The following is a 24,127-nucleotide window of genomic DNA, read 5'->3' on the forward strand; positions in this document are numbered from 1 at the left end:
TTTTTTTTACCAAAGACATGTGGCTGAATACATTTTGGCCTAAATGTATGACTAAAATTGAGTTTATTGGATTTTTCTAATAACAAAAAGTAGAAAATATCATTTTTTTTCAAAATTTGCGGTCTTTTTACTTTTATATCGCAAAAAATAAAAATCGCAGAGGCAATCAAATACCATCAAAAGAAAGCTCTATTTGTGGGAAGAAAAGGACGCAAATTTTGTTTGGGTACAACATTGCATGACCGCGCAATTACCAGTTAAAGCAGTGCAGTGCCAAATTGTAAAAAGACCTCTGGTCATTGACCAGCAAAATGGTCCGGTCTGAAAGTGGTTAAAGTGGTTTAAAGTGGTTGTAAAGCCTTAAAGTGGAAGTCCATGCAAAATCTAAAATCTCTGCATCTATAGACACCAGGGATCTAACACTAACTCTCTATCCCTGTAAAGAAAAAAATAGTATACATACCTTTTCAGAAGCCAGTCTGACCCGTTCCGTCCGGATCCCATGCTGAGCTTTCAGCCGCAGCTTCTCAATGAAAGCACCATAGTAAATCTATTGGTGACATCACTTCTCATTAATTTCACAGCTGTTGTCCTCCGTGTCTTCTGCCGAGTTTCCAGTGTTGGAGATCGGGTCAGATGGGCTTCCAAAAAGCTATGTATACTTATCTTTTTTTACAGCGGTAGAGATGTTAGTGTTAGATCCCTGGTGGCTTTAGATGCAGGGATTTTAGATTTTGCATGGACTTCCACTTTAAGGTTTAACCACTTAAGGACCGAGCCTCTTTTTGAAATGGGTTGTTTACAAGTTCAAAACATTTTTTTTGCTAAAACATTATACATTTTTTTCTAACACCCTAGAGAATAAAATGGTGATCGTTGCAATATTTTTTTTTATATTGTGAAAGATAATGTTTTGCGAAGTAAATTGATACCCAACATGTTACGCTTCAAAATTGCGTCCACTTGTGGAATGGCGACAAACTTTTACCCTTAAAAATCTTCATAGGCATTGTCTAAAAAATTCTACAGGTTGCAAGTTTTAAGTTATAGCGGAGCTCCAGGGCTAGAATTATTGCTCTCACTCGACCAATCTCGGCGATACCTCAAATGTGAATTTTTTAACACCATTTTCATATGTGGGCGCTACTCACATGCGTTTGCTTCTGCACGCAAGCTCAGCGGGATGGGCGCATTTAATTTTTTTTTTTAACCTTTTATTTTTATACTGTTTTAAAAAAAAAAAAAAACTGTGTCACTTTTATTCCTATTACAAGGAATGTAAACATCCCTTGTAATAGAAAGAAAGCATGAAAGGACCTCTTAAATATGAGATCTGGGGTCAAAAAGACCTCAGATCTCATATTTACAATAACATGCAATAAAAAGAAAAAAATTATGTTGGCATTTAAAAAATAAAATAAAATAATAGCTCTTTAAGAGCTATGGATGGAAGTGACACTTTGACATTGCTTCCGCCCTGCAATGTTATAGAGACGGGTGGGGCCATCTTCCCCTCACTTGTCGCCATACCCAGCAAGGGTGAAGATCTGATCGTCTCCACCACTGTCGATGGCTCTGGAACGAGGCGGGAGGGGGGCCCTACTCCCGCTACTGATGAAAGTAATCTTGTGCCGAATCTGACACAGAAACCACAGAAAGCAAACCACTGGCCGAAGAAGAGGATTCCAGGGTTATGGCAGCCAGCTGCTGCCATAACAACGATATTCCTTTTCAAGTAACGACGTATATCGGCGTGCGGCGGTCCGTAAGTGTTTATTAACCCCCTCCCAAAAATGCAGATCCTGGTCCCTCAAAGCAGATTAAGCAGCACAGTGCTTGTGCTGTGTAATCTACCCCGCTCTAAACTGTAAAAAACTTACCTGATCCCTCCACTTCCTGTGTCCCCCTCTGTGCTCTAACAACGAAAATCAGGGCTGCTGAGCCATGACCATCATTGTCAACGTACATCCCTCCATCATCTGCAGCCCTGCATTGCTCTCCTCTCTCCCCCTCACCCCCTCCTGTCTGTCAGCTTCATGTCTGTGTCTTTGTCTCCACTCTGCCGCTATTAGTAAGATTAAAACTTTGAAATGGTCACTGCCAGCCCTTCTATTAGAACCTGACATAGCACACTGTATTATTCTTGTATAAAAACGAGACTTGTAAATACCTTTTTAGAGTGATCTTCAGGCCGGTCACATGACTCTCAACCGATTTCTAGGGATACTGCAGGAGGGGCTGAGCGGCCATGTTATCTCCCCAGGTGATGCCAGAGGGAGATCTCGGCCCCTCCTGCAGAAGCCATCCATTGGAGCTGTACAGCCATAGCTAGTCATGTGAATGGCCTGAAGACAGCTCTAAACAGGTATTTACAAGCCTCGTTTTTATAGAAGACTTACACAGTGTGCTATACTCTAATAGAGGGGCTGGCATAGACTTACTTATATGGGTTAACAACCACTTTCGTGCATTCTATGTATTAAGGTGATAAACCTTCTGTGCTGCAGCTCCCCCCCCCCCCCCCAGACCCCTCCCCTTTTTCTTACCTGAGCCCGATCTGATCCAGTGATGTGCATGAGCACAGTGGTTCCAGCTACTGTCACTCTCCTCAATAGACAGACTGATAGCAGCATTGGCTCCCACTGCTGCCAATGAAAAGCTGTGACACAGGAGTGGGTGGGGGGGGGGGGGGCTGAATCCTGCTCTCTGTGTCAATGGACGCTTCAGCAGAAATTGTGAGCAAGGTGCCCCCATGGAAAGCGGCATTTCATGGGGCAACCGATGAAGAGGAAGGTCCTGGAGTGGCGGCGGGGGACCCCAGAAGAAGAGGATCAGGGCTGCTCTTTGCAAAACCATTGCACAGAGCAGGTAACTATAGGCATGTTTGCTATTTTTATTAAAATAAAATTGAAGGTTTAGTATCACTTTAAGTTGCTGCAGGTCACTTCTACTTTGAACCATATTATTAAATCAATTATTGATTACCCTTTTTGTGGAAAATTTGCTTTTAATATAAATGTTAAACTAATTTAATGGTAAGGCAAAACTGAAATTCTTGTACAATGGCTCAGATGAGGACACCATAAAGAAACTATTAAAGAAAGAGATAATTTAGTTAAGACTTGTTTTGAGAATCAACTTGAGCAACAATAAAAAGTGAATGTCACATAAAATAATTCAGATATAACATCTGTCACTGCCACTTCAACATCTAACACAATAATTTTGAAGCAAATCAGTTTTTCACACACTACATTAGTCAACTGTCAAATCGCCATGAAAGGCTTCTTAGTTTGAGATGTTTTGTTCAATAAGAGAAGAACATCACTATTATGTGATGTACATCAAAGCGAACATGGATGACCTGTCACCATCAACTGAGTAGAAAAAGCACTTAAACTGCATTCTATACAAACATACTTTACAGGCTGTAACTGTACACAAATGTCCTAAATGACGGAGTGATCATTTTTACAGGTTTAGTTCTAAATGAAAGCTAAAAGTTGTAGCATAGTAGAAGAAAACAAAGGTTACAGAAAATGAAACATTCGTTTTTAGGTTTCTACAAGTGCTAGATGTTAGATGGATTAAACTATGATATGATGATGTTTAAGACTGCCAGCAAATTAAGCAATTGTGAAAACAGGAATTGTAACTTCAGCTAAGTTACAGCATTTAATGTGGGTGTGGGCGTAGGTGCCACATGATGCCTAGCTCAGGTCCAATCCAAGTGAAAATTGCTTGGAGATCCTACGCTGTACTAGTTTGCAATGGATAATTCCTTATGGTTAACACCAGACTGAATTTAGTTTCACGTTGTTCTATTAACATGAGCACTGATAGAGGCATATTGTGTCATCCAATCTTAGTGATAACATCTCCATAAATATATAACCTGCACTAGAGTACCTTAGCATGCCTTGAGCAAATCAATTGTGTAACAAATGGAATGCTGTACATCACTGCTTTCTGGGTCAACAGGAAAAGTAGCATGGTATGGACACTGAACAAAGAAATCACTCAGTACTCAACTTTGCCAGCCAGAAAAAGTAACCAAAACACAATTTTATTGGACAGATACCAGTTTAAAAAAATAAGTGATGCATATGAAAGCCACACATTACTTCATGATTAGGTATGTGCGAACGGTTCGGCCCAAACATAAGTTCGGGCCGAACTTTGGTTGTTCGGACGTTCGGCGAACACCGAACAACATGCAGTGTTTTGCGGCAAATTCGAAAGCTGCAGAACACTGTTAAAGTCCATGGGACATTAACATGAAAAACGTACTAATTTTAAAGGCTTATATGCTAGTTATAGTGTTTGGGGACCCGGGTCCTGCCCCAGGGGAAATGCATCAATGCAAAAAAAAAGTTTTAAAAAAGGTAGTTTTTTCGGGAGCAGTGATTTTAATAATGCTTAAAGTGAAACAATAAAAATGAAATATTACTTTAAATATCATGCCTGGGGGGTGTCTATAGTATGACTGTAAAGTGGCACAGTTTTCCCGAGTACCACAGCAAAATGACATTTCTAAAGGAAAAAAGTAATTTAAAACTGATCATGGCTGTAATGAATTGTCAGGTATCGGCAATATAGACAAAATGAATTGAAAAAAACAGCATGGGTCCCCCTAGTCCATTACCAAGCACTTTGGGTCTGGTATGAATATTAAGGGGAACCCCCAAACAAAAAAAAATAGTGAGGGGGTCCCCCCAAAATCCATACCAGGCCCTTCAGGTCTGGTATGGATTTTAAGGGGAACCCTGTGCCAAAATGTAAAAAAAAATGGCTTAGGGTCCCCCCAAAATCCAGTCCCTTACTTGACACAGTCTTGTCTTTTATTATTTGCAAAACAAATGTGAACTAGAAAAGCTACAATTTCTGGAGAAATTGTGTGAAGTGTTTTTGCCTCCACCTACTGGAGTGGGCGGAGTAACTGGGGGGGGGGGTCATAATGTTTTGGCTGGTCATAATATTTTGGCTGGTCATAATGATTTGGCTGGTCATGGGGTTGTCAGCTTTTATCACCTCCCACTCTAGTTTTGAACATTTCGCCATTCATTCCAGTGGGACAAATTTTGCCGCAAAAACACAGATATTCCGTGAACCATTCGATGAAACGTTCCACAAAGCAATAGCACACCAATCGGAACAATCCGCACGTTTTGGTATATTACTGTCTATGTAGTGTAAAATCTCTGGGAGGAGTTAGGGTGGTAAATTTGGCTATAATAATATATATGTGAGATAACAGTAAGTGCTCTTGCTATGCAAGAACACTTAATTATTTGAATTGTGTTTGTGTATTTCATAATCAGTTTTAGTATATATATTATTGAAACTATACTGTATGTTTGTAAAGTAGTTGTAAATATGTTTGCAATTTTCTTTTTTATTCAATAGATTTCTTTGTTGAAATCTATGTTTTGGGGTTAAAGTAATTTTCTGGGCTAAAATGTGCATTTAGCATGTGTGGTGAAAAAAAGATCAATGTGTTTTTGCATGTTTTTCAAGGGAAGTGTAATGCTAAGAAGGTTAATATCTGCCTGGAGTTCAGCTTTAATTGAACTTGTCCACTACATTTAAAATAGGTTATTTTATTAGTGTAATAAATCTAATCACATAGGCTGCCAGAGGTAAAAGTTAGCAAGCTTGGACTAGCACAGCATCATGTAGCTGCTAATATACATATACCAATGGCCAAGGGCTGCTGTAGCTAATTGACACATCCAAAATCTTAGGTGACACTAGGTGACACTTATGTCCGTGTTTCCACAGGTGGTTCCCAGGTGACACACAAACCACTGTAGGAAATGCCATTTCTCCTAAAAGAAGGAATTCATACATCTATCTCATGGACAAAGGCTGGAGAAAAAGACTGTGGAGGCAGCACCTGTGTCATCATTACATGTCAGTATTTTATTACAATGTTTCCGGTATGTATGTGCATGGCACCCTTAATTGTTGTCAGTCAGTCTGTAATGAAAATTCACAGTGCACAATGGACTTTATTCTGAGAATATTAAGAGTAAACTGACGGCTGCGTCCAGATCAGACCGGGCAAAACTGGTGCTTGGCTTCCTGCATGATTAGTATTTGTTTTTGGCAAACTGCACCATGATAATAATAATAACCCTTTCATTGTGTTAGTAAACCTTGCTACTGAAAAGAAGATGCTGAAGAAAAAAAAGCGTTGCACATTCTTCCAAAATATTATCTTTTGGTGACTCCTTACCGAATCATAAATATTTTTCCTTTACCTGTAATGCCACGTACACATGATCGAATTGTCCGGCGTACTTAGTCCGGCAAACAATCCGGCGTATAGTCCAGCGGACTTTCTACCACACACGGACACACGCAAAGTCCGGCGATTGCTAGCGCGATGACGTACAGAACGTATGACGGGACTAGAAAAAGGAAGTTCAACAGCCAGTAGCCAATAGCTTCCTTTTCGTACTTGCTTCTGAGCATGCATCATTCTTAGTCCGCCAGACTAGCATACTCACGAACGTATTGTCCGCTGAAACCCAAGTCCGGCGGAAAGATTGGGCTGCAAAACTACTTTCTAAGTCCGCCAGACTTTACGCTGAAAAAGTCTGCTGAAGCCCACACACGATCGGATTGTCCGGTGAAATGCGGTCCGACGGACTAAGTATGCCGGACAATTTGATCGTGTGTACGTGGCATATCTTCTTCTTTACCTGCCTTTTCTTAAATATCAGGCCGCGTACACACGCGGGGACTGTTCGCTCAACTTTGTCCGCTGAACAGTGTTTCAGCGGACAGTCCACTCGTGTGTGGGCTTTGAGCGGACAGTTTCAGTGGACAGTTTGACGAACAAAGTTTTTCGGAAATCCCGAAAAACTGTCCGCTGAAACTTGGTTTGAGCGGACAGTGTGTGGGCCAGTCCGCTGTACTTTCGAAATGAGCGGACTGTTCCCACCCGGAGAAAAGTCTGCTCATTTCGAGCGCGTGTCCAGGTAGGCGGGGCCCGCAACGGAGACGTCGCGGGCTCCGCCGCCTGGAATTGACTTAAAGGGGAACCCCAACGCCGAAAAAAATCGGCGTGGGGGTCCCCCCAAAGTCCACAACAGACCCTTGTCCGAGCACGCTCCCCGGCCGGCCATGAAAGGGGGGCGAGCGAGCGCGCCCCCCCTCCTGAGCCGTACCAGGCCGCGCGGCCCCCCCACCCCAAAGCACCTTGTCCCCATGTTGATGAGGACAAGGGCCTCTTCCCGACAACCCTGGCCGTTGGTTGTCGGGGTGTGCGGGCGGGGGGCTTATCGGAATCCGGGAGCCCCCTTTAATAAGGGGGCCCCCGGATACCGGCCCCCCACCCTATGTGAATGAGTATGGGGTACAATGTACCCCTACCCATTCACCTGTAAAATAAAAGTACCCAAAAAAAAACACAACACACGAGATAAAATATTTTATTGCACAGCTCCGGGGGTCTTCCGTCTTCGGGGGTCTTCTCGCCGGACTCTCGCCGGACTCCTCTGCTAGCAAAAGAGCTACAAGAAGATAGCGGAGGAGTCCGGCGAGAAGACCCCCGAAGACGGAAGACCCCCGGAGCTGTGCAATAAAATATTTTATCTCGTGTGTTGTGTTTTTTTTTGGGTACTTTTATTTTACAGGTGAATGGGTAGGGGTACATTGTACCCCATACTCATTCACATAGGGTGGGGGGCCGGTATCCGGGGGACCCCTTATTAAAGGGGGCTCCCGGATTCCGATAAGCCCCCCACCCGCAGACCCCGACAACCAACGGCCAGGGTTGTCGGGAAGAGGCCCTTGTCCTCATCAACATGGGGACAAGGTGAGAAAACATTAGGGGGGGAAAGGGCAGCCTTTAAACTTTGCTAAAGAAAAGTAGGCCAAACTATAATCTACAGCTACATGTAGGTGTATGGTAAATTGAAGGATTCGTGCTGCTGCATTACCGCATTCATGCCCTGAAAGGAGGAAGATGGAATAGTCAATGCAGCAGGAAAGTGAGAAGATTTTGTCATGAGAGGATTGCAGGAGAAATTTGTGTTGGTAGTAATGGAAATGGGAAGTGTAGCTGCAAAGTAAGGCTGGCTTGTAGAGAGGGCTAGTGTTGATCTTTGGGGGGGGGGGGGGGCGCAGTAACACATATTGTCTGGCATGGGTTTTGGTATGGATACTGTTTGTAGTGATTGGGATAAATGTATACTTTAGTAGGGGAAGGGAGAGAGTGCTGTAGGTATGTTGTGAGAAAAGCAAATATTGGCAGAGGCGTTGAGTAGTATCGTCACCTTGAAGGGGGTGGAGGTGCAGAAAATGGAATGGGAAGAGTTGAAGGAGTAAAGGATGGAGGAGGAGAAATGAACAAGACAATATAGTTCATGCCCATTCCTTATCTGCACCATATACTTTTTATGGTACTTGCTTTACAGTGCCCCAGAGGCTGTTGCAAAAGCCCTGCATATCTTAGTTGCTGTCCTCTGTCCATTCAGAAATGCCTAACATATGCACAATATTCGGGTTCCCTCTGCGTTGTGCAGGCCTTCTTATTCCCTGCATCTTAACGACAGGCTTTGGAAGAGGTCTAGTCTTCTCTTCTGGCACAGGGGTGACACATGTGGAGGTACTGCTACTGGCCCAGTGATTGTGTTTCGTGTGCCTCCTCATAAAGATTGACCTCCTCTTCTTGCACCGTATTTTCCCAGTTTCTTTCTATGCTCCTAAATACAAAATATGCATTTTAAATATCCAGATTGTGTGAACCCACTTTTCCAGAGAATTAGGTGATCCTAGATGCTAGCTTAAAGCCATATTCCCAGAATTGGTTGGAGGAAGTGCAGTTCCCTACTATGAATAGGTTCAGTCCTTGACCCACTTCTCGTCCTTTCAATGCGCACTGCAAAAAATAAAAAAATAAAAAAATTGAAAAAAAACAAACAAACAGAAATTATAATGCAAGGTGTTTTTTCACCTTAATGCATAGCATGCATTAACCACTTGCTTACTGGGCACATAAACCCCCCTCCTCACCAGACCAATTTTTAGCTTTCAGCACTGTCGCACTTGGAATGACAATTGCGCGGTCATGCTGCACTGTACTCAAATGATTTTTTTTTCACACAAATGGAGCTTTCTTTTGGTGGTATTTGATCACCACTGAGGTTTTTAATTTTTGCTAAACAAACAAAAATAGACAAAAAAAATTGAAAAAAAACATGTTTATTAGTTTGTTATAACATTTTGCAAAGGAGTAATTTTTCTCCTTCATTGATATTCGCTGATGAGGCTGCACTGATGGGCACTGATGGGCACAGATAAGGTGTCACTGATGGGCACTGATAATAAGGCCCTAGGAGGCACTGGTGGGTGGCACTGATGGGTGGCACTGATAGATGTCACTGATGGGCACTGATAGAAGGCACTTGTAGGTGCCACTGATGGACACTCGTAGGTGGCACTGATGGGCACTGGTAGGTGGCACTGGTAGGTGATACTGATAGGCAGCACTGGTGATGACAAACTGTGGGCACTGATAGGTGGCACTGTGGCCACTGATGGGTTGCACTGTGGGCATTAATAGGTGGCACTGTGGGCACAGGTGGGTGGTGCTGGTGGGCACTGGTAGGTGGTCCTGGTGGGCACTGGTAGGTGAGGCTGGTGGGCACAGAAGCCTCGCCACGATCGGGACCAATGTCCCTCTCGCAGCTGCCGGTGATTGGCTTCTTATTGTTTCTCCTCACGTTGTTAACGTGAGGAGAAAAAATAGCCCATTGGCTGACAGCTGACAGCTGATTGGCTGACAGCTAATCATGTGGTAAGGGGTCAGAATTGACCGCTTACTTAGATCTGTGATCAGGCGAGTCTCATAGACTCGCCTGATCACAGAGCGCTCCGCACATGCCCTGCAAGGGGCACGCAGGCCTCTCAAGCATGGGAGGATGTCCGTGGACACCCGCCCGGCAAATTAAGTCCGCGCTGTAGCCGTCTTTCAGCTGTAGCACGGACGGCAAGTAGTTAAGGTGAAAAAACATGAACCTTTAAACCCCTTTAAAAATGCTTTAAGGTGCACTGCTTGAAGTGTGCAATAACATGGTGGTAGTGGAAATAGTGTAGTAAGCCACGATGGTTCAATAGTTTTATTCTCCTGCAGTATAGTCATGAATATTATTACTTGTTCCTCCTGTTAAAACAGTGAACTGAAATGCTTGAGAGGTTATTTTTATAGATTACAAGCATGGCATCACTTACATAGCTACATGGAAGCTGCACACAGTAACCATTTCTTTCTATAGTCTGTAGAAGTGCCAGTCCTGATTGGTAATTTGGTTTGCTCTGTGAGCTTTACCAACTTTCCACCCTTGCTAGCAATCCTATAATAACACAGAAGGGTGAGAAGCACCTGATACATTTTCTAAAGAACACAATACAGCCAAAACCCGTCTGTTCTGTTTTCGGGTGGAACAAGGAAGGGTAAATAGTTATGTCGGGTCTTTACTATCATTCAAGTGAGTGTTTGGGAGATATTTGTTCACTTCCTGTCCTGGTGACCACACAGAAAGTGAAGTAAACTTTCCCCATTGGGGACACAGAGAGTAAAAATCCTAAAACAGGGTCTAAATATTTCCCTGTCTAGTCAATAGTGAAACAAAAACGTTTTGGCTGCATTTGAGCTGTACACTGAAGAACTCCTTCAAATAACATTATTCTTAATTTTACTGCTGGGAAATATTTATAGTATTATTGCTTCAAGGGATTACACACAGATCAGAAGTAGACGGCGATCCTTTTATTTTCTCCTTAGCAGCTTGAGGGTCCTGCTGCACTGAAGTATGCCATACACTCGCAGACTTCCTAGAATGGAATGGTTTCCTGATGTATTTGCATAAATCAAATGTATGATGCAATGTACAAAGTGATGAGATCCAAATATCTCCCAGATGGACAGCTGCATTCCTTCGAAAATTCACAGATATCTACAGCGCCAAATGCATCACAGCTGTGGAAAGTACAGTAAAATGCTTAGAATTTGTTAAAGGATCTCTGAACTGTACACTAGATGTGTATACTGTACAATGTACCTTTGTGTGTAGCTGCTGCTGTCTCTTAAGATGAACTGTCAAAAATTTCATAAGCACATGTGGAATATATTATGGAAATGATCATATCTCTGATATCATTGAATTCACTACGGCTTTTCATGCAACATAACAGAAGTTTTCTATCAATGTAATAGAATTCTTTTGTTCCTCCCGTTCACAGCTGTTATGTTTGTATTTGTGCAGCTCATTTTATATTTTTTAATACAAAAGTTCCTCACAAATCATAACGATTAGATTTATGCACTGTAGTAAATCAGAGAGAAGTTTGGTCCTCCCGTCCTTGCTCTTTTTTTTTTTCTCTCATCTGGTTACTACTACTGTCTGCTGGAAAAGTCAACATGAACTCAAAAATTGAACATTTCCTCTTCAATGAAAGTGTATCTGAGGGCAAAATAAAAAAACATATGCGGTGCATCTCTGCAATACTTACACACTTTATTTTATCCAAAGCGTGCACACAGGGTGTGCTGGGTGTGCCTGGGCATGCTCTAATCACCCAGTGTGGTGCAAATTCCTCCTGTTTAACCTTTTGCCCTCTGAATGACGGCCACAGCAGGGACCTGAATTTCCGGGAGGCCGTCATATGACGGCCTCCCCTTTGCACGCGTCCCGTGAGCCCCCCTGGGCAGCGTACGCTGTGATCATCGTATCACTCGGGTGATCACAGAGCTGAGTATGGGGCCGGTCCCGGCCCCTTACCACGTAATCAGCTGTCAGTCAATGACAGCTGATCACATGATGTAAACAAAAGCTCGGTAACCATTTTTTTTCTCCTCATGCTGACAGCATGAGGAGAAAAAAAGCCGGTCACCGGCTTATCTGCAAGGGGCATCGGTCCCGAAGAGGAAGAGGCATTTATGCATCATCTGTGCCCACCAGTACCCCCTGCCAGTGCCCACAAGTGCCACCTATCAATGCCCATGAGTGCCACCTATCAATGCTCACCAGTCGTGCCAATCAGTGCCACCTAGCAGTGCTGCCTATCAGTGTAACCGATCAGTGCCCATCACTGCCACCTATTGGTGCCCATCAGTGCCGGCTCATCAGCGTACATCAATGAAGGAGAAAAATTACCTGTTTGCAAAAATGTATTACAAAATATATTTTAAAAAAAATTCGGTCTTTTTACTTTTTAACAAAAAATAAAAACCGCAGAGGTGATCAAATACCACCAAAAGAATTAAAAAATTTAATTTCAGTACAGTGTAGCATGACCGCACAATTGTCATTCAACATGCATCAGCGCTGAAAACTGAAAATTGGTCTGGACAGGAAGGGGGTTTAAGTGCCCAGTAAGCAAGTGGTTAAACCCTTGATATTTTGACCAAAGCCCCCTAACTGGGCTCCTAGAAAAATAAAAAATAAAAAAATAAATAAAAATAAAATAAAATAATACAAATAAAAACTACTGACAGCATCCACTGCCCTACTGACACCAATCTCTGCCCTAGTGACACCATCCACTGCCCTACTGACACCGTCAGTATATATACACATATGTGTTTGAGATTTGAGGTGCACACCCTAGGGCAATAGGCTGTGCACTGCATACCTATGATTTTATCTCTTTAAAGACCTAGCAAGTGCAGAAAAATATGTGTTGATCCTACCAGAAATCAAAGCCACCTCCTCTGCACTAAAATCACAAACGGCTTCTCCCCTCCTCATCTCTATATCTTAAGAGAAAATTGTTCTGTAGTTCAGCAGAGAGAACCCAGAGATAGCGGACAACAGTGCTTACAATTTAAAGCTGGAGTTTGGCGTATGATCTTTATTGCATACTTACATTGATTTAGATTGTACTAATGTACAGTAAGTATGCATATGTATGTAAGTATGCAGGGGGAAGCTGATAATCATTATAGTAGTTGGTGCTACTACAGTGATAGCCAGTGCTGCTAATCTACCAGATATACATTTACTGACATGGCACCCAAAATTTACTGGCACAACCAAGTTTTTACTGACATTTCCAAAAGTTACAAAATGTTTTAAGTGCATATTTCAGTATTTAAGCTACAAACAAGTACAATATGCAATTATCAATATGATTTAAGGTAGATATTAAGGCAAAAAATGTATTTCTTATTTTATTTTCAATACAGTAAGTATGTAGCTGAGAGACAGAGCTCAGGAGGGCGAGAAATTCAAATGAGCAGGCACACACACGCATGAAATTGATTCTCACAGTGACACTGACAGCAGTGTGCAGCAACACAATTGATGATGACACCTCACCGACACAACACGTCCCCTCCTGAGTCACAGTGACAGTCTCTCTCCATACCATACCAGGTGGTCCCTTTAGTCCACTGCAGTCCAAACAGCACTGGCAGTCCTACTAACAGCTTGCTTTGCTCCTGCCCTGTAGACCTGCATGCTTGACTCCCTTGCACTATGACATCACATGACACAGACTCCGGCACCGCCTCCGCCAGACCCAGATCTCAGGTGGCTCTGGACTGGCACTGTGCATGTGCAGTTCTGAGCCAAGGATCCCAATCAAATTTTTAACTGGCAACCTTTTCCTTTCGCTGACATTTACTGTCAGGAGAAAAGTGCCTGGCTTTTACTGGCTGCCAGTAAAAATACTGAAAGTTGACAACACTGGTGATAGCCATGATCTTCTAGGTCCTATGCGAGCAGCTGCCCCTCTGTACACTGACCACAGGGGTCACTCCATTTTTAGAAAACCTTGCTTTTTTTTTTTCAATGAATACAAGGTATTTTCTGATTTAATGAAGTGGAGAGCTTGTCCAGTCCGAGAATGCCCTGTGTTCATTGAAAAAAATGCAAAACATTGTTTGAATGGCAGCAGTGAAGAGTAAGTGACTCTTTGTGGTCAGTGTGCAGAAGGTAAGTCAATATCACTGGATCCATGAGATCCAAACTATCACTGTAATAGCCGACTACTACGGTGTATATTAGGTCCCCGCAGCGACCTCTCAGGTCCAAACTGGAGGAATTTAATTGTGCAATAAAGATCATACCCGGAGTTCAGCTTTAAGTGCAGCAGAGGTAGCATTGTCTACTCTCTACGGAAAGTTAGGAGTGCTCTGGATCTGTGTTTTTCAGTATTTGCAGTGTCTTTAACTACTTAAAGCGGGAGTCCGCCGGGAGTCCGCCGTTTATTTTTTTTTAAAAGCCAGCAGCTACAAATACTGCAGCTGCTGACTTTTAAAATAATGACACTTACCCGCCCAGCGCGCCCGCGATGTCGGCACCCGAAGCCGATCTCTCGATCGTCTCTCGGGTGCTGCCGCCGCCATCTTGGGTATGGGAATCAGGAAGTGGAACCTTTCGGCTTCATTTACTGCGCATGCGCGAGTCGCGCTGCTCAATAAGGATGGTCCCCGCTGTCTCTGGGATCCGTGTGTTTCCCAGCAGGCAGCGGGGGACTTTCGGAAAGGGGCGTAGATTCTGCGGAAAGGGGTGTACCTTCTGCAGAATCTACGCCAGAAGTGGGTGCAGATACCTGTGCTGTACAGGTACCTGCACCCCCTCCCCCCTGAAAGGTGCCAATTGTGGCGCCGGAGGGGGGGAGGATTCCAATGAGCGGAAGGTCCACTTTAGGGTGGACCTTCGCTTTAAGGAGCAGAAGATTTCCTCCCTTAAGGACCAGGCCATTTTTTTGCTATACAGCACTAACTTTAACTTTAACTGGTGCTTGGCCCTCCAGATATACAAAAACATAATTTCTCATTCAAAGTTATTTACATTGGAAATTAAGGATTCAGCTTTCTCAAGGATGCATTCGCATCGGAGATTAGCATCACAGATTCACAATTCACAGAGTAATTTTCCTCTTAAAATCTGAGATGAAACACTCAAATATTTTTTTTGCCATTCACAAAAACATGCAACAGAAATAAAGCGATTATTAGTATCAAAAAGTGAGGTATTTATCTCATAAAACCATGCAGTATTTTACCTCATGATGTGATATCCAGTGCAATGGATACTGTGGATAAGGATTAGAACCCCTGTCAGTTTTTACCCCTAATAAAGAGGTAAAATGGTTTAAATCATAGAAATATGCCAGCTCACGTCAGTGCGGTCCCTGCAGCATACAGTTCAAATAATAGCAGTCCAACATCACTAATCAGATCAATCACTGTTTTTGGTATAAATTATATTTCTAGATGGCAAATAATTTACTAGTTGGTGTAGTAGAATAATAGAAAACCAACAGACCTAACAGTCATGAGGTCATCCAGTCTGTGAAAAAACAGCTGTCAAACAGGTAGCCCTTATTTAACCGCTTAAAGTGGATGTAAACCCAAATGTTTTTTTTGTTGTTGTTTTTTTGATGTCATAATGTAGAGTATTAGATTTCCTATCATTTGAGCCCAGTCTTGCCACAAAGGGGATTATTTACTAAAGGAAAATCCACTTTGCACTGAAAGTGCACTTGGAAGTGCAGTCGCTCTAAATCTAAGGGGTAGATCTGAAATGAGTAGAAGCTCTGCTGATTTTATCATCCAATCATGTGCAAGCTAAAATGCTGTTTCTTATTTTACTTACATGTCCCCCTCGGATCTACAGCGACTTTACTTCCAAGAGCATTTTCAGTGCACTTTCAAGTGCACTTGCAGTGCAAAGCGGATTTTCCTTTAGTAAATAACCCCCAAAGAGTTAATCCAGCTCTGAGCAATCCTCTTTTATTGTTCACTGAGATAAATCTTGGCAAACAGAGAAAAACTTTGTCAAATCCTCCCCCTTGCTGTTAGTGATTTACATATCTCGTGCACTAGCCTAAGAGACATGCATTATTTTTTAATTCCCTCCCACTCCTTTCTTCTGCTACTCTGCAAGGATTGGCTGTTCCCCACCTCAGCATGATTTGGCATGCTGAAGTCATGTGGGGACTTTTCTGGGTTTTGACTGGATGTTAGTGATCATAGCAGAAGTTCAGTGTAAGAAATACACAGGAGAAAATGCATGTTGATAAGGGGAGTGTAAAGGTGGGTGGGGAGTCTACTAACATCCACCCACTGAGCCCTGGAAAACAGACTCACCCACAAAATCTGCAGTTTTTCGGGTCTCATAGCAGACAGAGGGGAGACTTTTAACAGATAAGTATACATGCAGGAGGCATGTATATCCTTCTAGATAACCAATATAGCAGTTGTTTAGAAAGGATGAGAGTGGGTTTACATCCACTTTAAGGACTGAGCCTCTTTCTAAGATTTATTGTTTACAAGTTAAAAACTTTTTTTTTTTGCTAGAAAATTACTTAGAACAAACATTATATATATATTTTTTCTAACATCCTAGAGAATAAAATGGCGGTCATTGCAATACTTTCTGTCACACCGTATTTGCACAGCGGTCTTACAAGCACATTTTTGGGGGAAAAAATTACACTTTTTTAAATTAAAGTAAGCCCAATTTTTTTTATATTGTGAAAGATAATGTTACACTGAGTAAACTGATACTCATGTCACACTTCAAAATTGATACTCACGTCACACTTTAAAATTAAGTCTACTCATGGAATGGCAACAAACTTTTACCCTTAAACCCTTAAAAATCTCCATAGGCGACATTTAAAAAATTCTATGGGTTGCATGTTTTGAGTTACAGAGGAGGTCTAGGGCTAGAATTATTGCTCTTGCTCTACTGATCGTGGCAATATATCACATGTGTAGTTTGAACACCGTTTTCATATGCGGAAGCTACTCGCGTATGCGTTCGCTTCTGCACGCGAGCTCGGTCGAACGGGGCACATTTAACATTTTTTTTCTTATTTTACCTTTTATTTTTACACTGTTCTTTTAAAAAAAATTGTGTCCCTTTTATTCCTATTACAAGGAATGTAGACATCCCTTGTAATAGAAAAAAAGCATGACAGGACCTCTTAAATATGAGATCTGGGGTCAAAAAGACCTCAGATCTCATATTTACCCTAAAATGCAATAAAAAAAGGCCCTTTAAGAGCTATGGGCGGAAGTGACATTTTTACGGCACTTCCACCATGCAATTATATGGAGATGGGTGGGCCATCTTCCCCTCACTCATCTCCATTCCAAGCAGGAGAGTGTAAACGATTGCCTCTGCCGCTACCAATGGAACCGGTAAGCGGCGGAGGTATTAAAAATACCAGCGCTTCACTAATATTCCTTTTTCTTCACTTTCTGTAAAGTAATAACAAATTTGAGGTTTTGATATGGAATAGACTATGCAGTGTCTCCAATGCATTTGTTTGTATGGAAATAAAAGCTATTAGAAGGATTTTGAGCTTTACTCGCTTTTATAACCACTAAAGCCCCGTACACACTATCAGATTTTCTGCTGAGCTTTTCCTTCAGATTTACCAAAACCATGTAGTAGAAGGGCCTGCCTGATTGCATACACATTGAAACTCCTAAGGTTTGACCTCATATTATATGGTTTTGGTAAATCTGAAGGAAAAAGCAGAAAATCTGATCGTGTGTATGGGGCTTTAAGGAGCGTAAGGATTTACCCCCTTAATAACCAGGCCACTTTTTGTGATACGGCATTGCGTTACTTTAACTGACAATTGCACGGTCGCGCAACGCTGTACCCAAATAAACTTGATGTCCTTTTTCCCTCGCAAATAGAGCTTTATTTTGGTGGTATTTGATCACCTCTGCGGTTTTTATTTTTTTTGTGCTATAAACAAAAACAGAGCGACAATTTTGAAAAAAATATATATTTTTTTAACTTTTTGCTATAATACATTTCCAATAAATAAAAAAAAAAAAAAATCTAATTTCTTCATCAATTTAGGCCAATATGTATTCTGCTACATATTTATTTTTTTTAAAACCCCAATAAGTTTATATTGACTGGTTTGCTCAAAAGTTATAGCATCCACAATCTATGGGATATTTTTATGGAATTTTGTATTTATTTATATTTTTACTAGTAATGGCGGTGATCAGTGATTTTTAGCGGGACCGTGACATTGTGGCAGACAAATTGGACACCTAACTGACACTTTTTTGGAAGTGACATTATTACAGTGATCAGCGCTAAAAATGTGCACTGGTACTGTACTAATGGCAGGGAAGAGGTTAACACCAGGGGCGATCGAGGAGTTAAGTGTGTTCGCTGGGAGAGTTTTATAACTGTGTGGGGGATGGACTGACTGGGACAACACAGAGATTTGTGTTCCTGCTACACAAGATCTCTACGTCCCCCCGGTCAGAATGGCTATCTGCCTTGTTTACATATGCAGATCGCCATTCTGCCTCTGTGGGAAATGAGCACGGGTGGCTGGCAGACATCACATCTGTCGGTCAGCTGATTGGCTCCCCCTCTGGCCAATCGGTGCGTGCGTGTGCCCACATGGGATAGTGCATGAACCGATATACAGGTATGTTGATTTGTGCAGCTGTGCCACCTTGCCTCAGTAAACCTGCGGCGGGTGGTCGGAAAGTAGTTAAATACACTGCTATTATTTTTAACATAACTGTATGTATTAATACAAAAGAAAAAAGGTGATTAGAATACCTGTCAAAGGGAAGCTACTTCCACAGTACACAGTAGTGTATCAAAAACAACTTAAATTAAGTACATACAAAATACCTTTACAAATGTCAAATAGATGAAAATAGTATCAAAAATCACACACATATATAAATACCCTTCTTCCACCAATAAAAAATACAACGTTCTCATTGGGGAGATTTCTCTTCACTTCTGTCACATAGCCAAAACAAGAAGTGAGAGGAAATCCCTACAAATTAAAAGAAGAGATACATGGAAAAAATGTGTCACATGATTCAATTATATCATAGGATATTCTTTAGTGAATTGAGCCCACACTGTGAAATTCCAATGGCAAGGATATGTGGATTACTGCTGCTGGAATGACGGCTGCGTGTGAAGAGCTGTGACTGCTCAGGCTATGTAGTACAATGACTGGCTGATGACGGCTACAGCTATTCATGATTGTTCGCACAGCCAGTCATTATCTACAGTTATGGACAAATGATCGTGGCTGGGCTCAGTCTCTCTGTGTCCACCCCAGATAATCCCTGGTTGTGCTAACAGTCATGGATATTCAGCTCTTTTCAGATATTCCAGCGAAGGGAAGTCTGCAGATTCTTGCCACTGGAATTTGAAGTGTGTGCTAATTGAATGCACCCTAATAGTTAATAGAACTATATTTCAGTATAGCACATGGTTCACTCCAACATGATACGTAGTTCACTCTATTGCTTTATTTGTAGCATTGTACACTCAAATGCTTTAATTTAGAGGCAGTGGTGTACTAGGGTGTATGCGGTGGGTGCAGCCACAATGCGTGCAGGCTCTCTGGGGGTGCTGCGGCTGCCTGATATTTGTTTTTTGGCTGCACAATTGTACTATATTAGGTTATTCTTTTAAATTGTAGGTAAAAGCATGCCACCTGGTGTGTATTTGTAACAGTGTGTTATGGTGTAGCCTTCTACCACTAGTGCACTAGTTTATGCATACTGTTGACCCGTATGTGAAATCATTAGTAAATGATTACACGGACGCTACTTACTGGATTTGCTATTTGAGTTCCAGATCAGCAGCCTTTACAGCAGATTACCTGATCACATGTCTTCACACAGTACAGAACTAGCAGAACTAATAGATGGTGTGTAAGGCAATAGGAAACTCAACTCTGTGCAACTGTAGTAAGATGCAGGTAGGCCCCGTTTTCCTGCAGGATAGACTGCTATTACTTCAGGATGCAGGAATCTGTTTCTATGATTTGAAGCCCATAAGACAGATCGTTTTTGTTTTGAAAAGTTTAAGTGCACATGAATTCTCAGTTTGAGAAGAGGAACATAAATATAATATTACAAATTGAGCAATTGTTCCATAGCAACTAAACAGTATTATGAATCAACAGACAAAAAATATGGAAAGTTGTTGAATACCAATAGGAAGGGAAAAGAAAAACAGAGAAAATCAAATAGTAATGTACTATAATACCTTAGTAACCAGAAAGAGCACAGGTGTATAACCCGCTCTGTATTACAAAAACGGTTTAAAACATATATATATACTTATAAACTTGGGAATCTAGTAGCATAAGGCAACCCTTGTGATCTTGTGCTTCAAAGTAAAAGGTAACAATTGACCATGAATAGGAAGATTACGGATGACTTGTATGCACATATCATAGTGCCATGATGTGTCTGTGACCTATGTACTGGTGTTGTATGGATGGTGGAGTATCTGAATTGTGATTTAGATGTCTATATATTTTGAATGGACTTATGTTTGGCTGCTGGTCTGAGGATGGCTCCCCTGTGGGTCTGGAGGTACATGCTCTGTAGACACTAAATCTGGTTGGTTGTGTGTGATTTTTTGAAAGTCGTCTTATCTAAGTTTGGTCACTTGTCCTTGTGAGTATAATGATGCAGTATGTAAGACTATTTATTTCCCTTTTCTTGGCAGTGGTCAATATAGAATAGTACAGGCATAGCCTACGTTTAAGTACACAATTTATTTACTAAAGCTGGAAAGTGCAAAATCAGGCTCACTTCTGCATATAAACCAATAAGCTTTCAGGTTTTATTACCAAAGCTTAATTGAACAAGCTGGGGTTAGAAGCTCATTGGTTTCTATGCAGAAGTGAGCCTGATTTTGCACACTGGTAAAGTGGTAAAGGGTTGGAAGAGGATTGGACAAAATGTAGGCTGCCATACAGAGTATATACAAGTCAAGTATAGAACATACCATGTTCGTTTATTGCATAGGTGTTCCTATATGTGTACAGACTCAATATAACTTCAGTCATAGGACACAGAAGTTATTATACCCCCTCCACATTCCTTCTCTGCCTCAACACTTACATCTTTACTAGAATAAATACCAGGATGATATAACCATGAAAAATGTTAAATGCCAGAAAGTATGGACATCAGTAAGAATATCATACATTATTTATTCACCATGATGAGGACTGTCTTTTTGTAAAAGGAATCAGAGGAAACTAGCTTGTGGGGAGGCAAACAAAGTGGGTTACCTGTTTCTTCAAACAGCACAAAAATAGTAGACCCAGACCATTCAGCTACAATCTCTCATCTAATTGGATCCCTGGCCAAAACTTTGCCACCTACTTCTATCCATTTCTGATCCTCAGTACCTTATCATTAGAGCTGTTTAGGTTCTGGAATTGAAAATTTTGTCTTTGGATAACCCTATAAACCTTGCAGGATTTTGTCTAGCTTCTAAACATACAAAGGTCTTCCCTGTCCAGACGTTTTGCCTTGTAGATTCTTCACAGTGTCAATTCTTCAGCTGCAACTATGCATACAGCAAATGTACCTGTTGGCTCCCTGGTACAGTACTCACCAATGTATGTGGTTCTTCCTTTAATAAAAAAAAAACCCTTCCTTGATGTCTATGTAGGATCAAATTGGAAGGCATTCTTACATTTCTTTCTCTTTGCTTTGCTCCATAGTTGGCAAGAAGAACCTAATATTCCAATCTGGGTCAGCTGGCCACATATGCTCTGTGACAGCTTCCACCTGAACCAGACCTGCTTGCTTAAAAAACATAGCTTTTGAATCCCAATAGTTGAAACAGATAGATCTCTCAGAAGTGATGATTTCTACCATGCCTGAGGCTTGTGTCTTTTTTTCCTAGAAGGCATACCATTATACTTGGAAGGCCTAATGAGATGACAAGAGCCTCCTGGCCTTGATTGTCAAACCTATTTGATTGCCTGGATTCTGAGTATCCTACATTTGGGCATAGATTAGCAACTATTGCTGAGCACCGTTTTGCAATTTTATTGCAGCTGTGTTTGGTCCCCACTTCTTGGTCCATGGCTTTTCTCTGAGTATTCCTTGCATTACTGCTTCTTTTAAGTTCCATCTTGCTCCATCGGGGCTATATTTAGCCCTTTCAACTCTTTAAAGGCCTCCATTTGAATCTAATAATCACATTTCCTCTATGTCAGCTAGAAGTCTCTTGAAGTGGCCTGCATTATCTTGTAATGAGGTTTTATTTGTTTCCTTTACATCAGGGGTGTCCAAACTTTTTTCAAAGAGGGCCAGATTCGATGAAGTGAACATGTGTGAGGGCCGACCATTTTGCCTGACATTCTTTGAACCATTAAAATTCGGTCATTCGAGCACTCATACCTGGCCCAACAAAAATTCTCGTGCCTTTGTCGCGCTCGTTTGCCTGACACACAGACGAATGCTCTGTTCTTTGGGGGTACCGTTAAGTCTTAATGGTACCCCACACATTGGAAACATGGGGTGCTTTTGGTGCAGCGCAATAAAAAAAAAAAAAAAAGCTCTGGGACTTCTTTCCCTGCATTTTTGTGGGTATGGAAGCCCATTGAAATGCATGGGCTGCCCTACACACAGCATGCAGCCATGCAGATGTGAACCAAGGGCTTATTGGAGGGGCAGTAAAACTACATGGTTAAGCTGTTTTTACCACCCCCAACTTCTCCCCCTTTAGCTGCAGAGGGAGCAGCTGGGGGTGTACACATGCTGTGGCTGCAGCTGGAGGTATGCTCAGGGTGAATGGGCCTGCACTGCAACTACCCCGCAACTGTGTAGACTGCACAGTTGCGGTATAGTGATGCTACATTTACGGGCTTAAAACAGGTGGTGAGGAGGCAACATAATGCCTCTTTACCACCTTTCAAATGCCTCTGAAAAGCGATCTGTATATGGATTGCTTTTCAGAGGAGCAGCAATCCTGGCTGCTATCACACACACAAGCACCACAAAAGCAGTTCTGATGGTACAAGAATGGGGGGGGGGGGGTCTGGATTAAAAGTAACACACATGCATACACATACATACAGACACATGCATACACATACAGACACATGCATATACTTACATACATACAGACACATGCACACACACACATACAGACACATGCACACACATACATACATACAGACATACACGCACATACAGACATACATACACACACACACACACATACATGCACACAGATACATACAGACACACATGCTGCACACACATACAAACACACATACATGCACACACATACAGACAGACATACACGCACATACATACAGACACACATGCACATACGCATACATACAGACATACATGGACACACACACACATGCAATCATACATGCACAGACACACACACACATGCACATACAGACACACATACACACACACACACATACATACATACATACAGACAGACATGCACACACACACACATATAGACACACATGCACACACATACATACAGACATGCACACACATGCACAGACACACATACATACAGACACACATACATACAGACACACATGCACATACACACATACATACATACATACATACATACATACAGACACACATGCACACACATGCATACAGACAGACATGCACACACATACATACATACAGACATGCACACACATACATACATACAGACATGCACACACACACACATACAGACAGACATGCACACACACACACATACAGACACACATGCACATACATACAGACAGACATGCACACATATACATACAGACACACATGCACACATACAGACACACATGTACACACATACATACATACAGACACACATGCACACACACACACACATACACATAAATAAAGCCTTTTTAAAACGAATCTAGCTTGTAGTACAGTACCTTTCCATTCCATTTCCTCATTCAGCCGGGTACTGCACTGTAGGGGGAAGCAGAGAGCACAGCACACTCCTCTGCACTTTACTTTCACTTTTGAAGCCGACGGAGCTTCACACAGTGCCGGGGATCGGCTCATTTGACAGCCCTGATCCCGCAGCACACCAGGCGGGCCGTTCAAAACCGGACTGCGGGCCGCGATTGGCCCGCGGGCCGGACTTTGGACATGCCTGCTTTACATGAATACGTTTTTTTTGGGGACTTAAGAATTCTTGTTTGAGAACATTTGTGTCCCTGTTTTCATCTTTATTGCCTTGTGCTGTCTCCAGCTTAAAGAGTTTGCTCTTAATGTGGTACAGGCATGTAAGGTCCCTCTGACGGCTATGGCTTCCTTAATAAAAGTCAAACTTTTTCTTTCTCA

The sequence above is a fragment of the Lithobates pipiens genome, unplaced genomic scaffold, assembly GCF_037356315.1.
Source record: "Lithobates pipiens isolate NorthernLeopardFrog02 unplaced genomic scaffold, aLitPip1_a1.2 Scaffold_13, whole genome shotgun sequence".
Classification (NCBI taxonomy): domain Eukaryota; kingdom Metazoa; phylum Chordata; class Amphibia; order Anura; family Ranidae; genus Lithobates; species Lithobates pipiens.